The following is a 14,172-nucleotide window of genomic DNA, read 5'->3' on the forward strand; positions in this document are numbered from 1 at the left end:
ACATCAATAAACAATGCAGAAAAGATCAATAAACTGGTCTCCTTCAGGGGATGGTCCCATAAATCACGGTGCATTTGTATGAAGACATGTCGTTCAACCAGAGAAATCGTGTTTTCAAAGAATAGTTATGCTTAGAGAAAAGACCAAAAGAAAATATTCTGTTGACAGTAGTAACCTGTGAGTAATTGGGCTACAGGTTACTTACTTTTATTTATTTTTATTTTCTTCTATATTTCCTCTGCATTTCCTAAAAATTGTTTTTTTCCAATTTATATTACCTTTCAATCAGAAAAAAATAAATACAACTTTTAAAATTAGCCAAGCATCAAAGAATTTAAAAGAAACAGTGTGAAGGTTCATATTTGTACAATAAAAAAAGGCTCCAAAACAGAGATGATTCATAAGTCCCAGAATCTGTAATGGACAAACATCTGGAAGGCAGATTAATTTGTCTTGTTCTGATTGTTTTGCAAAGGTGCCTGCAGGACGTCACACTGTCTTTCTTTTTCCTTTCATTCAACTATAAATCACCTACATTGTTACTGCAATGTAGTTACATGAAAAATTCTATATTTTAAACCAGGGGCTATTTTTCTGCTAACTTTTCTATACACGTCATTTAAGTCTGGCAGATAAAACAAACATGGAAGGGAAATTAACATATGGGTTTTTTACTACAATGAAACTATATCAAATTGAGGTTAATGTGTAAATGCAACCTTGAATAAGACAATTTCATTCACAAATGGAAGAGCAAGTGTGAAATTGTTAGAGAAATTTTAGAATCGTGACGTTCAGGGAATAATACAGTGAATGCAGACATTGTTTTGAAATTCAGAACATTACAAAAAAAGAAATGAAGAAACCAAAGTGAAAAACATCAACAACAACAACAACAAACAGAAAAGAAGAAAATCCAGAACATTAAATTGGGGATCACAATGATTACAAGCAAGCTAGGAATGTCTTTGGAGTGTTCACTTCCGTGAAAGAATCTACTTAGGAAAAATGGTGCAGCTGCTTTAGAAAACGGTTTGGCAGTTCTTTAAAACTTAAAGAGTTACCACATAACCCAGCGATTCTACTCATAGGTACATACCCAAGAGAAATGGAAACATGCATATACACAAAACATGAATTGTACATGAAGGTTCAAAGCAGCATTATTCACGCTAGCCAAGAAGTGAAACAAGCCAAATGTCCATCAGCTGATGAAGAATAAAACGTGGTATAGTCATAGGATGGAGTATTATTCGACAATAAAAAGAAATGAAGTGCTGATGCATGATATATAGTGGATGAACCTTAAAAACATTATGCAACTGAAAGAACCAGTCACAAAAAGCCAGATACTGTAGGATTCCATTGGTATGAAATATTCCAAACAAGCAAATCTATAGAAACAGAAAGTAGATTAGTGGTCGCCAGGGACTGAAGGGGGAAGGAAGGATGCTAAGGGATTTCTTGTGGGGTGATAAAAATGTCCTGAAGTTACAGCACTGATGGTTGCACAACTCTGTAAATACACTAAAAGCACTGAACTGTACATTTTTCAAAGGCAAATTTTATGGTATATGAATTCTATCTCAGTTTAAAAAATTGTTTTTAATTCTGTTATCAGCTTTCTTGTTCTGAGGTGTAGTTCCTCCAAATGAAAAGCAGAGTTCATATTATTTTAAAAATTTTTCCAAGAAGTTTCAACTTCTGGACTAATAAATTCAGAGTTATACGAAACACAGAGATTAAAAAGAAAAATTCTGGTCGTCTCTAGTAAATGTGAGTGGTTTTTACGACAGCGCTGCTTAACTTCCCAGCTAAGAGAACCGGAGGATGGACCCCTGATGCTGTGTCAAGGGACAGTGACATAGTGGCAGTGTCCTCGTTTGTATAAAGATGACAATACTTGCTGGATCTCTTGTAGCGATTCAATTCAAAAGAGCAAACCTGTATTGTGACCTCGGCCCAAGAAACCTTTAATCTCACAGAGGGTGAAAAATATATAGGCAAATGATCTTAAGACAATAGTAGTGTCAGAATAATGCTTTTAAAATTTTATGGCCTCAGATGAAAAATACATTAAGTGTGCACCAAAATAAATAAACTTCAATGATGGAACACATATAGCAGTGGAAAGAAATGAACTACGAAAATCAACATGATAAATCTGATAAGCATAAAGGCGAGTGCCCCAAATAATCAGGTTTTAGAATATATACAGCATAAAAACATTTATATAAAGCTTATAATACACTAAATTACTACATATTAAAATTAGATGCCCCTTAATATTATATACCCATTAAAATGTACACATTATATATTTATCTGCATTTACATAGATAGAGATAAATATATATAAGATATATTATTATATGAGGATATCCATGGGAAAATAAATGCCAAAATCAGATAGTGGTTCTTCTGGTCTTCAGGGGCTTCTGAACTAGAGCTGGTAGGCAAAGTGGTGATTATTGTATTATTTTTATACAGTTTTATATATCTTAAGCACTGTGTGATAATTTTTCAAAATTGGATTAGAGAAAAATTCCTAAGTCAACATCTGTTGGGCGAGGCTAGGGGATAAGGGAAGACTTCTAGGAGGCGGTGCCGGGGCTGGGCCTAAAAGGATGCATGATGTAGACAGGCAGAGAGGAAGGGGAAGGCATGGTGGGTGAAGGGGATAGTGAAGGCGAACAAACAGTAACCAGGTTTTAGCATTAGGGACCACAAGGTTTCTTTAAGCCACATTTCAGATCTCAGCTTCTTAGAGATTTCTGAACTGCAGACCACAAAGGACAAGGAGGTTTTTAGCAATCATGGTGCCAAAAGCCTGATATGTTAAAAACAAAACCTAGCCAGAATCCCAGACTGCGTTGGGAGAGTTGCAAACTTGTTCTTTCTTTTTCATAGTGAGAACAAATTGGGATCCCGGACTATACCACTTGGGAGATGGTGGGCGAATAACTTTATCCACAAGTATTAAGTTGTTGCCTGAGGACAGCTGAGTAAACAGTTTGCTAAAGTCTGTTTGAGGACTGCCAGCTAGTTACACCCATAATTTCATCTCTATTAACAAAAACAACTCATACTGTCGCAGTGCCCGGCTTTGGCTGCCCCGTGCCTTGCAGCGTTTGAATTATGGAGTGTCACTTGAGGAACATTCTATAGCAGGGAGGGCTGTGTTTTGATGTGCTTTCATTACCCACCCCCACTCTGCTGATTTATGGCATACCACGCAGAGACCTAAATCAAAACTAGAAAATACGTGTGAAATAATGCAAAACAGAGTCGCAGCGTTGGCAATTCCGTAATTACACCTGAAGGGAAAATAATTATGTAATGCCGTATGGCAAGCGTAGGACTTAGCATCACGAATGTCCATACAGTAAATGTGGGATTCTGGGAAGAACATGAGGGGTCTTTGAAGAGGAGCCGAGGGAAAGTTTGCCTTTCAGAAGGGCCCAGAGACAACTCTGAATATTTGGCCTCTAATAATACTGTTTATAGTCTGGGAAATGAAGGCTGAGTAGAGAAGTGACATGGCCCTGACAAATGAATGCCCAACATGGGACAAAACTCAAGTTATTTATTGTGTCAGCGTAGTCTCCACTACTACTTCAGCAGCCCTTGGTTTTACCATCAGTTAAAATTCTGAAAGTGTGAAAGCAACTTATTGATAAAAAACAGAAAATTCTCCAAGCCTTGACAGCAACTATGAAATGGAAACTAAGTCAACATTTAAAAAAACAACAACAAGAACCCTCATAGTGAAAACCTTTCAGTTAAAAAAAGAAAAGATGAAAGAATTCCTCAATAGTCAAGAATGTGAAACTCTCCCCTACAAGTCTATCAGTTAATGAACAACCTTTAAGTAGAGGGAAACGTGAGATAAATGGCCTGGGCAATATTCCAGCTTAAATCTTCGTGTTGGAAAACACTCTCCATCCACCTCTACGTTGTAAAGCATGGCATGGGAACTGAAATGAAAGATGCTAGGAAGCGATTAGGGGACTAAGGCTCTTGTAGGCCGACTTCCTTCATTAAAAGTTAGCTCTGAGTTTAAGTGCTCCCTAAGTCCCTCAAGTCACTCACCTGGGTGGAGCCATACTAGATGAAATGGTTTGAGCTCAGAGGTATCAATTAATATAACTTTAAACAGGATAATGGGGGAAAGATATAGGCTTCTTTAAGAAACAGACTGGCAAACTACAGCCCTTAGGCCAAATCTGGCCAGCTGTCTGACTTTGTAAATAAAGTTTTATTGGAACACAATCGTGCCCATTCATTTATGTATTGTCTATGGCAGCTTTTTGGGTGGTTACAGACACCATATAGCCCACAAAGTCAATATATTGATTATCAGGTGTTTCTTGGGAAACAGTTTGCCCACATCTACTTTAGTTTACCAGTTATGTGGAATAGCTTCAGTTTTTTAAAAACTTTTTAGAGTAGTAATTGATAAGAATAGCTATCTAACTGGGCACAAAGTTTCGGTATTTATGCTTAAACTTTAGAATGAAAACTTACTTTGCTACATTCTTTTTGGTTATTTTACTTTCCTAATTAAGGGTAAATATATATTATACATTCAATTAGGCTATGACATTTGAAAATAGGGCATTTTTTTTTCTGAATGAAAGAATGACAGTGGGGGGTAAGTGGAGTTCAACACAAACAGGCTTAATATGATTCCTTTTGGAAATCAATCTAATTAAGAAAGCATTAATAAGATATTAAAAGGAGATGCCAGAATGTAGACTTAAAGGAATGTGGGCTTGAAAATAATAGTAAAAAATTCTAAAGCTCTTTAAAACATTGCCTTTTAATAACTAATTTAACCCAGTGAACCATTTAATCTCATGGCACACATAAACTAAAATTCTGCAGCACACAAAAAAATATATTCCTTTTCTTTTTTTGCAGATCTGACCAAAAAAAAAAAAAAAAGTATAATTTTGATTCATTCACACTGGACAGCTATTATTGTGTTGGTTGTTGTCATTGTTTCATTTGACAATCTAAGGGAAAAGAAATCAGTGCCCCTGACTAAATAGTCAGGTGCTGAATGTTTAAAAAATTTGTGCAACACACCAGTGTGCCACAGCACACCTGTTAAAAATTGCTGTAATAACCCATACGTTAGATATTACATGGTCCATTTTATAAGGGTGGAATTTAGATCAATGAAATTAAGGAAGCTACCTAAGATCACTGACTAACAAAATAGTAGACCAGAGCCAATCACAAGGGTCACCTTTAAACCCAAATGCTTCCCATACTTCCCACTGTGCCCAGCAATGACTCATAGAGGAGGAGGACTTGCTTAGGAAAGCCAACCTTCCTTATCTTAAACTTGGACAAATGTTTTAGTCTCTCCAGCTATCAGATAATTTATAAAAATAAATGAATAATAGCATTCTACAAAGGCTTTATTGCTTTGCTCTATGAGACCTATCAATGAGAATCTTACATTGAGTATTTAGTTAGAAAGTGTCTTTAAGAGAGATTTACCTTCCTGTCTTAGTTCATAGAAGTTCTTGCTCCTTTCGTTTTAAGTGTTCGGTGGGATGGACCAGTAGTTTCATGTGTGGGGTGCTGCCCCTGAGGAAGATTTGGGGCTCAGTGATCCTGAACTCACAGCCCTTGCTGGTGGGTCTGGCTTCACATTCCCCTGGCCCCTCATGGGCATTCTACTCCCCATTCAGTTTTGACCCAGCTTCCAACTGAAGCATTTTCTAGACCTGAGCCCACAGATCCTAGTGTCTAGCTGTCTGAAGTGGAGTGAGTGTCTCTAAAGAGAGATTCTGCCAAATTCAGGAAACTCCACCGTGTCTGCTTTCTGAGGAAGTGGATTTTATAAGTGAAACTATCCCACGTCTCTGAAAGTCTAGGCTGGGCAGCCAAGGTAGGTGGTTGCCCAAGAAAGTGGGCGAGTTTCAGAATGAAAACTGTCCTTTGCTGTCTAGTTTTTACCAGGCCAGGAGGAAAAAAGTGACTTGCCCTCATGGAAAATTTATTGCCAGGGAAACACGGAGACCCACACGCCAGCCATGCTGAGAAGGGCTGGGATGTTCTCCGACTCCATGAAGCACAGTCACTCAACCTTTTATTAAATGACCAAAGAAGAAAGTTAGAAGGAAGAAACATGTCTTCTCCTGAGAGATTGAACCCCACCCTCCCACTGACCCACCCACCCACCCATGGGGAACTGTAAATCTGATATTACCAGCATGGCACATTGGCAGCCAATGCTTTCAACATTACCAAGTGCCAGGTCTGGGACTCAACACAGATCCTTTTTTGTTTCAGGTACTTGCCATTAAAAATATACTTAGAAGTTTATGGAAGGGTTAGCGCTACAAATGAAATGCCCAAACAAAGAGACCAGGATATGAGAGGGGCTGTCCTGCTTCTAACATATGCTAGGAGCCCAATAGAAATCATTTCATGCATTTACACAAGTCTGCAGTGGGTGTCATTATCTTCCTATTAAAGAGGAAAAGGGGTCCTAATAGGAGGGAGAATTTGCCAAGGCTCCTTTGTGAGGAGAACCCCCTATTCTAAGATGGTTCCCTTGATAAGGCAACATTCACTGGCTGAATATTTCCTTGAAAAATCTGGAGGGTTGTGAACATGGAATTTCAAGCCTGTATTTCTTCCCCTAAAGGAAGGGCCACTTTCTCTTTTTGCTTGCAGAACCACTAGGGTCTTAGAGATCAGTTCATCCAAACGCTCTCACAGAGCAAAGATGAAAATTCAGGCGGAGAAAAGTAGGCTGATTTATTCAAAGATAGAAACTAATTCGTAACAAAGTTCTTTTCAGCTCTACTGAAATTTCATAATGCTTTATTTTTACTTATATTTTTATGTTTTTGACTTTAAATAATTTTTTACTTTTCAATTACAGTTGACATACAATATTACATTAGCTTTGTTCAACCCAGTGAGTAGACATTATGTAACTTACTAAGTGATCATCCCGATAAATCTCCTTTTTTTAAAAATATATTTTTATTGATTTCAGGAAGGAAGGTAGGGGTAGAGAGAGATAGAAACATCAATGATGAGAGAGAATCATTGATTGGCTGCCTCCTGCACACTCCCCTACTGGGGATTGAGCCCGAAACCAGGGCATGTGCCCTTGACTGGAATCGAACCCAGGACTCTTCAGTCCGCAGGCCAACACTCTACCCACTGAGCCAAACCAGTTAGGGCTCTGCTACCCTTCTTCTTTTTTTAATATATATTTTATTGATTTTTCACAGAGAGGAAGGGAGAGGGATAGAGAGCCAGAAACATCAATGAGAGAGAGAGACATCGACCAGCTGCCTCCTGCACACCCCCCACCGGGGGATGTGCCCGCAACCAATGTACATGCCCTTGACCGGAATCGAACCTGGGACCTTCCAGTCCACAGACCGACGCTCTATCCACTGAGCCAAACCGGTTTCGGCATCTGCTAACCTTCTGACATAGTTATTACAATATTACCTAGCAAAGCTATCACTTAGAATCAAAGGACATATAGTTTCCCAGACAAGAAAAGCTAAAGGAGTTCATCATCACCAAACCAGTATTACATAAGATGTTAAAGGGTCTTCTTTAAGAAGAAGATTAAAGAATAGAGAAAAAATGTGAACAATAAAATGGTAATAGGTACCTATCAACAATTGAATTTAAAAAACAAAATAAACAAGTAGAACAGAAACAGACTCTTAGATACAGAAAACATTTTGATGGTTGCTAGATGGGAGAGGCTTAGGGAGATGAGTGAAAGAGGTGAAGAGATTAAGAAGTACAAATTGGTAGTTACAGAATAGTCATGGGGATATAAAGTAAGCATAATGGTTTTGTTTCTAATGTAACAGGAAACATTCAGTTAATGGGAGAAAGAAAAACGGAGTGCTGATGTCGCAACTCAGAGTTTAAAGCCTGCCTACATTTGTCTACTGGCAAAAAATTCATCAGTAGATTATCAACTATAGCATCACTGATGTGAGTGTCTTCACCATAATTAGGTTTTTGCTCCTTTTTCTGAGTCATTTTTCTGGTTATGGAAACCAAATCAGTAAGTAGAGTAATGAATGGGGGGATAAAGGAACATAATAAAAGATCTAAAATACATAACAAAATATCTCATACTGAATTTCTTGTGCTTTATTCAGGAAGGCTGGCTAATGAAGATGTTTTGGGGCACGACTGCAAGAGTAGGTGTAAATACCCTGGTTTTTGTTGTTTCTCTTTCCATACTCCCAACTTTGGTGATGGGATTAAGCTTACAGCTAGAAGCAGATGTGCCAGTACACCCGGGAAAGGATTCCCATGGACACCCAAGAAAGCTTAGCCTGGGCTTGTGCCTGGAAGTGGCCACAGTTCTGCTCTCTTAGGGAAGACAACCAAGTTGCAGCTGAAGTCTTATTGTGTTTCCTTCTCTTCACCAACTCCCCTTCCTCACAGCTCACTGTTTCATAAGTCTCACCTCCTATACAAAAATTTCCATCTGAGTCAAGAATAAGGCTATTGGGAGAAGTTGTTGTGGGGCCCTTCTTCAGTCTCAGATCAGGTTCCATATCTGTTACTAGGCACAGTTGTACAGAACTATGGCCCTACTGTCAATACTGGCTTAATATCACTATTGGCAATGATCCCCCTCTTTTTTGGTAATGAAAATGCTTGATTTTAAAGCTGGAGGCTGTTCCAATGATCCCATTCATCCCAATTTGCAGCTTCCTGGTTTGTCCTATTGAAGCAAATAATGGATCTCTTCATTTTGGGTATGGTCATACTCCAATTGTTCCCCTTGGGTCCAAGAAATTACATTACAGTTGGGTAACCAAGGAACCTTCCCCCTGCCCTCCTGAATAAGGAGTTAACTTCAAAATCGAATTGCATGCACTCAAGTGTATAATTAATTACTTTTACTTCATGGCTGCAACAGGACATGTGTATTGAGGATCCAGGACATGTCCTTTATATACACAGAAGGTTCATAAGCCAGTAACATGCACACAGAATGAGGTTAGAGCTGCAGGCCTGATCAAAACAGGACTAATTTGTCTGATTGAGTTTCAGTAAAAGAAAATAAATGTCTTTTTTCCTACTTCCCTAACTTTTTGCATGTTAATCCTTCATCATTGAGACCAAAGATACATGTGTTGTTGTTTGTTAGAGTACCAGAGGACTGAATTTACAACCAAGCACTTACGGGTAGAGGTCAATGCTTACTCATTTATAGGAGAGGGTCTTCTAAATGGTCTGGAAGAATAAGAGAGGTCTTGCTTTGCCCAGGAGACTGCCTGAGAAGGAGAGGGAAGAGACTGAACACTATCCTCAGTGAAAGCTGCTCAACTCAGATCTTATCAACTGGTTGAAACTGTCTCCTTCTGGGAAGTTGGCCAACGTGGTTAACTCATTTGGGTGGGAGGAATTTCTTTATGTGATGTCATTAATGGTGGAACTAGGTTGGCGCTTATAACCAAATTTCAGTGTTTGTATGATTCTCTTGAGACTTGTTCAAAAGTGACTGCTTAAAACCTTAACTTAGTCATAGAAGAATTAAAACTAGAGATTTTATGGAGGAATCCCTCTCCCCTAAACACACACGCAGTATCCTCAAAAGGTTTCCATTTCACCCTCTGATCCGGAAAAGCTCACTGATTATACAGCACTCTATTTCAACCTGAGGTAAGATCAGTCTTTCTGCAACTCTAACTTCTTTCCCACACTGCAGATTTCCAAATACTGAGGGTAATTGCTACATCTCAGGTTAGGTGTTGTGATTCCTTTACTCCTACTTCACGCAACATGGTTTTTGGCTTCTTTACCCATTCTAGGAATGTAGAAGTCCCCCCAAGAAGGGGGAGACTCAAGCATGGGATGATAAGTGCTTCCAAATGCCACCAGTCACCTTCCTGAAACTTCTCCATCTTTACACCCTCTTCCCTCGAGAGTCTTTTTCTTCACTAGCCTTTCCTCTTTCCCTTCTGGGGATAGGAAAGAAGTGTGCCTCCCTCGCATAAGGGCACTTCATGCCCCACAAATCTCTTCTTCCCCACCCCCACCCCTCCACACAATGGATCCAAATCAAATTTAATTCTGCCTTTTTACCAAATAAGTCTAAAGTGTGCAAAGTCCCAAAATTGTATAAATGATAGTACTATTTTTTTTATCCTTATGAGAATCTTTTTTAATTGACCTCTCTCAAATATGTTTATGATACTTGAATAGTTTTTCTATAGGACCTTTATTCAAATTTTAACTTTTTTATTTTTACAATGAAATAAAACTTGAATGTATTTGTAGGCCACCTGAATGGATGCAAAATCCCTTAAGCAGGGATTAAATTTTAGATGGATCATAAAAGATTGATCTTTAGGGAGCTACTTTAGGTTGAAGAGACTTTAGGCAGCATCGGCTGCTTCTATCCCCTAATTGAGCTTTGGAGCAGGGGCTAGAAGGATATACACTGAGTGGCCAGATTATTTTGATCTCTGAATGCATAATAATCTGGCCACTCAGTGTATATCCTATACAATAAAAGGCTAATATTCAAATTGTCACCTCGACCAGGAGTTCAACAAGCAGGCAGGCCGGCCAACTGCCCATGTCCCCTCCCCCTTGGCCAGGCTGGCCAGACCCCACCCATGCATGAATACACACACACACACACACACACACACACACACACACTGAGTGGCCAGATTATTATGCGTTCAGAGATCATAATAATCTGGCCACTCAGTGTATATAGATGCTTTGCAGCTTCCTAATTTTAAAAGTAGCTTTCTTTTACGTGAAAAAGGCCACTGAGATACAGTTGAGGGGGGGAGAAAGTGTATTTTCCAATTTGTAGTGTGCCTCTCCTCCCCCCACCCAAGGGTTAAAGGTCAGAAACACTCATCAGTCTGAACCACGTCTGTCCTGATTCCCCTAGGAAACTCTGAGCATTTAGGGCCATGCTGGACTGAATGGTTATTTTGCAACAACTCTAATCAGAATTACTGCCAAGTTCAAAATGAACCCAGGTTTGTTAAGATATTTACTAATAGGAAGATTCCTGAAAGAAGAGAGCAAAGCTCAAACAAAGAAAACAATGTTATGAATATAGCAACCACAGAGAGCCTGGCTGACCCATCTCAGAATTTCCATTCTCTCTCTCTCTCTCTCTCTCTCTCTCTCTCTCTCTCTCTCTCTCTCTCTCTCTCTCTTCTCTTTCTCTTTCTCTCTTTCTGAGTATGTGTCTCTCATGCTCTCTGACACGTCAGTGACATTTTGCTTGTAGCTAAGACTGGTTCACATACTCACAATGAAAATAAATAAAAAATTCACACATGGGAGGAGGAAGAATTTAAAAAATGGGCTAAGGTCTTGGGTACATAAATTCTAAATTAAGTCATTTTAATTTTATAAAAATGAAGTCATGAAGTAAAGACAGAACCTAAGGTCCTGAGCAGTTGTCCTTCCAGAATTTTTCTCCCAGCACACAGTTTAAAGCCAAGTGTGGTGCTTGCTTCGGCAGCACATATACTAAAATTGGAACGATACAGAGAAGATTATCATGGCCCCTGTGCAATTATGACATGCAAATTCGTGAAGCATTTCATATTAAAAAAATAATGATAAAGTAAAAAAAAATAAATCCAAGCGTGTATTACTCTTTGTTACAACAAACACACAAGCAAAAGAAGCAGAAGTAGACATAAGCACGGAAGTAATGTTCAGGCTCTGTGTTTAAACTGGCACACAAACGACTTGCATTTCCTTCAAGCTTTATAGAGGCTCAGAGTGATCATCACCCTGTCCCCAAGAGTTACCCTGGAAATGAAACCGTTCATTGGTGAGGAGGCACGGTTACCCCTCCATTTTCCAGTGCAGACTAGTAGGTGAGGAGACCTGAGAGTCTACAAGGTTAACACCATCTGGCTGACCTGGAGCCTGACAGAGGGTCTTCCTTGCTATGACTTAACTCGGGGACCCACAAGAGCCCTTCCCTGGTCACCGGCTCAATAAACACAATCTGATGGACAGTCGTCAGTCTTATGGCTAAAAACTGGGCATCCACTCCTTCTTTCTCAAATGTTAGCTGTACTCTAAATGATTCAACTTCTCTTGAGCTTAATGGAGGAAGCTAGACAACACTTAGACAGGGTTTGAGAGGTCTGTTTAAATTCCTTACTGAGAACCAGGTGGAAAATTTAACAAAAATACTTTTTCTTCTTTTCGTTAGACTTTATTTCTCATTATTTAGCCAAATTATTTTGAAGTAGCTTCAAAGAGATGGTTTATAACATAAAGAAATTGAGCATAGTAGCTAAACTAATAAATATCCTTAATGAGTTCTTATTATGCACTAGGCATGTGCTAATGAACATAAAAATATCATCTCATCTTATTTTTTAGGACTTCCAGCTTACACTCTGGAACACTGTAGCTCCATATCTAAGCAACTGGTCCAAGGTGTTAAACTCATGTTAGTCTGATTTCAAAACCCCAGCCTTTTTCTGCTGTGCCACCCAAAGAAAATTTCTGCGATTAGAGTCAGTGCGGACTTGCAGTTCATTCCCAAAGGGACCTGCACATAGGCACTGGCTTCAGCAATTGGCCACCACTGGGCAGAGAGAAGGCTGGAGTGGGGTGGTGGCCCTATGTGGAAACATGTTCTACCTGTTACTCATTTACTCTCCTCTGGCACCTTACTGTGTGTCCCTCATAAAAACTTCTGAGTTTGAGATCTGGTGCAATTGATGAGAAACAGATTTTCTGCTGGAAAACCAATAGGCAAAGAAGAGAATTCTCTTCTGAAGCCATTCATGTCTTGACCAATGTTTTCCTTTCTCAGTATCGCTCCTGCTGACCCTCTTTTTTGGTTGCTTTTGTTTTTGTTTCCTCTTTCAGTCTCCTTTCTTGTCTACTTATGTCATGGCTCCATGGGAGAGATAAATATAGATGTTGACTCAAGGATACGGATAGGGCAAATATGATTTTGTGGCATTTGCTCTACTTGAGAGATGAAAACCAAAGGAAGGAACAACAGCTAAGGATTTAACTGCACACCTAGAATCCACTCATGTTGCTTTCAGTGAAAATGCTGGTAAAAAATCCTGAATAAATATTCTCACATTTTAAAGTGCTGGATTTGTACAAGGATAAAACATCTAGAAAACACACTCTTATGTTACTGTCCTTTAATAAAACAACTCAGATTGTGTTCAAGAAAGTCAGGCCAGTTGGGCAATATCAAGATATCCACTAGTGTCTCTGCTCTTTATAGTTTCCATCATGACACAAGTGACTACCAGAGATGAAATATCCAAAGGCTAATTCATTATAAAGTCTGTTTTTGGAGCCTCTCAATTATTTTATGATTCAAAATAATGAAAACATCACTCATGTAAATAACAGTGAAATAATCAGCTTATCTTTGTCACTATTTTAATGACCAATATTTTAGATATGTCATGGCTATAATAAGCAAAGAATTTGACTATAAAGTTCATAGCAGACACATATATAAGAGACCATGTGAAGGCAAAATTGTGTTTGGTCAGATAAGACACTGAAGTGATGAAAGATGATTTATGTGACATCAACAGGATGTAAGTGACCCTTCTAAATCTCATTATCCTCAGAAATGAATTACTGACAACAACAGACACAGAAATTACTATCAACATGTACAGCTAGACACTAGCAAACAAACAAACAAACATACACACACACACACACACACAAACACAAAGAATTCCCAGTTACTTCTTAAAAGATGTCAAATAAACCTAAGTTTACAAATTTAGTAGTCCATCCATTGAGAAAAACATTTATTTCTCAGGAAGACAGCAACTTTATAAAATCAGTAATATTGGCTAAGAGTTTTAAAAAGTGGAAAAGCATACTCTGAAAATAGAAAACAAATAAATTATAGCTCAGACTTTCTTTTAACCCACCGGAATCAAACGGTCAAAGACCATCCAACAGGAATATTTGCACCAAGCTAATATTTACACGTATAAACCCTCTAGTTTTAGTTTTGATCTTTCTCTTAAACATCATGAATTTTACAGCTTGGCAAAGTGTTGTGTTTGCTATCCAAAACCCAACTGGCTAATGGCAGACGAAAAGCGTCAACTTCTAGGTCCGTTTTCTTCTAAGAGCATCGGGGCCGTCCCTGCATTT

At 38.7% G+C, this 14,172-nt stretch overlaps 1 protein-coding gene and 1 non-coding gene across 2 annotated transcripts in view; one reads left to right on the forward strand and one right to left on the reverse strand.

The window, feature by feature from the left end:
• Positions 1 to 14,172, reverse strand: part of CREB5 (cAMP responsive element binding protein 5) — a 391,322-nt gene that overhangs the window by 39,420 nt on the left and 337,730 nt on the right. The gene's annotated exons all lie outside the window — the stretch shown is intronic.
• Positions 11,503 to 11,609, forward strand: LOC114235027 (U6 spliceosomal RNA). The gene has a single exon (XR_008558202.1). It is a non-coding gene; the product is annotated as a U6 spliceosomal RNA (small nuclear RNA).

This window comes from Eptesicus fuscus, chromosome 14 (genome assembly GCF_027574615.1).
Source record: "Eptesicus fuscus isolate TK198812 chromosome 14, DD_ASM_mEF_20220401, whole genome shotgun sequence".
Taxonomy (NCBI): domain Eukaryota; kingdom Metazoa; phylum Chordata; class Mammalia; order Chiroptera; family Vespertilionidae; genus Eptesicus; species Eptesicus fuscus.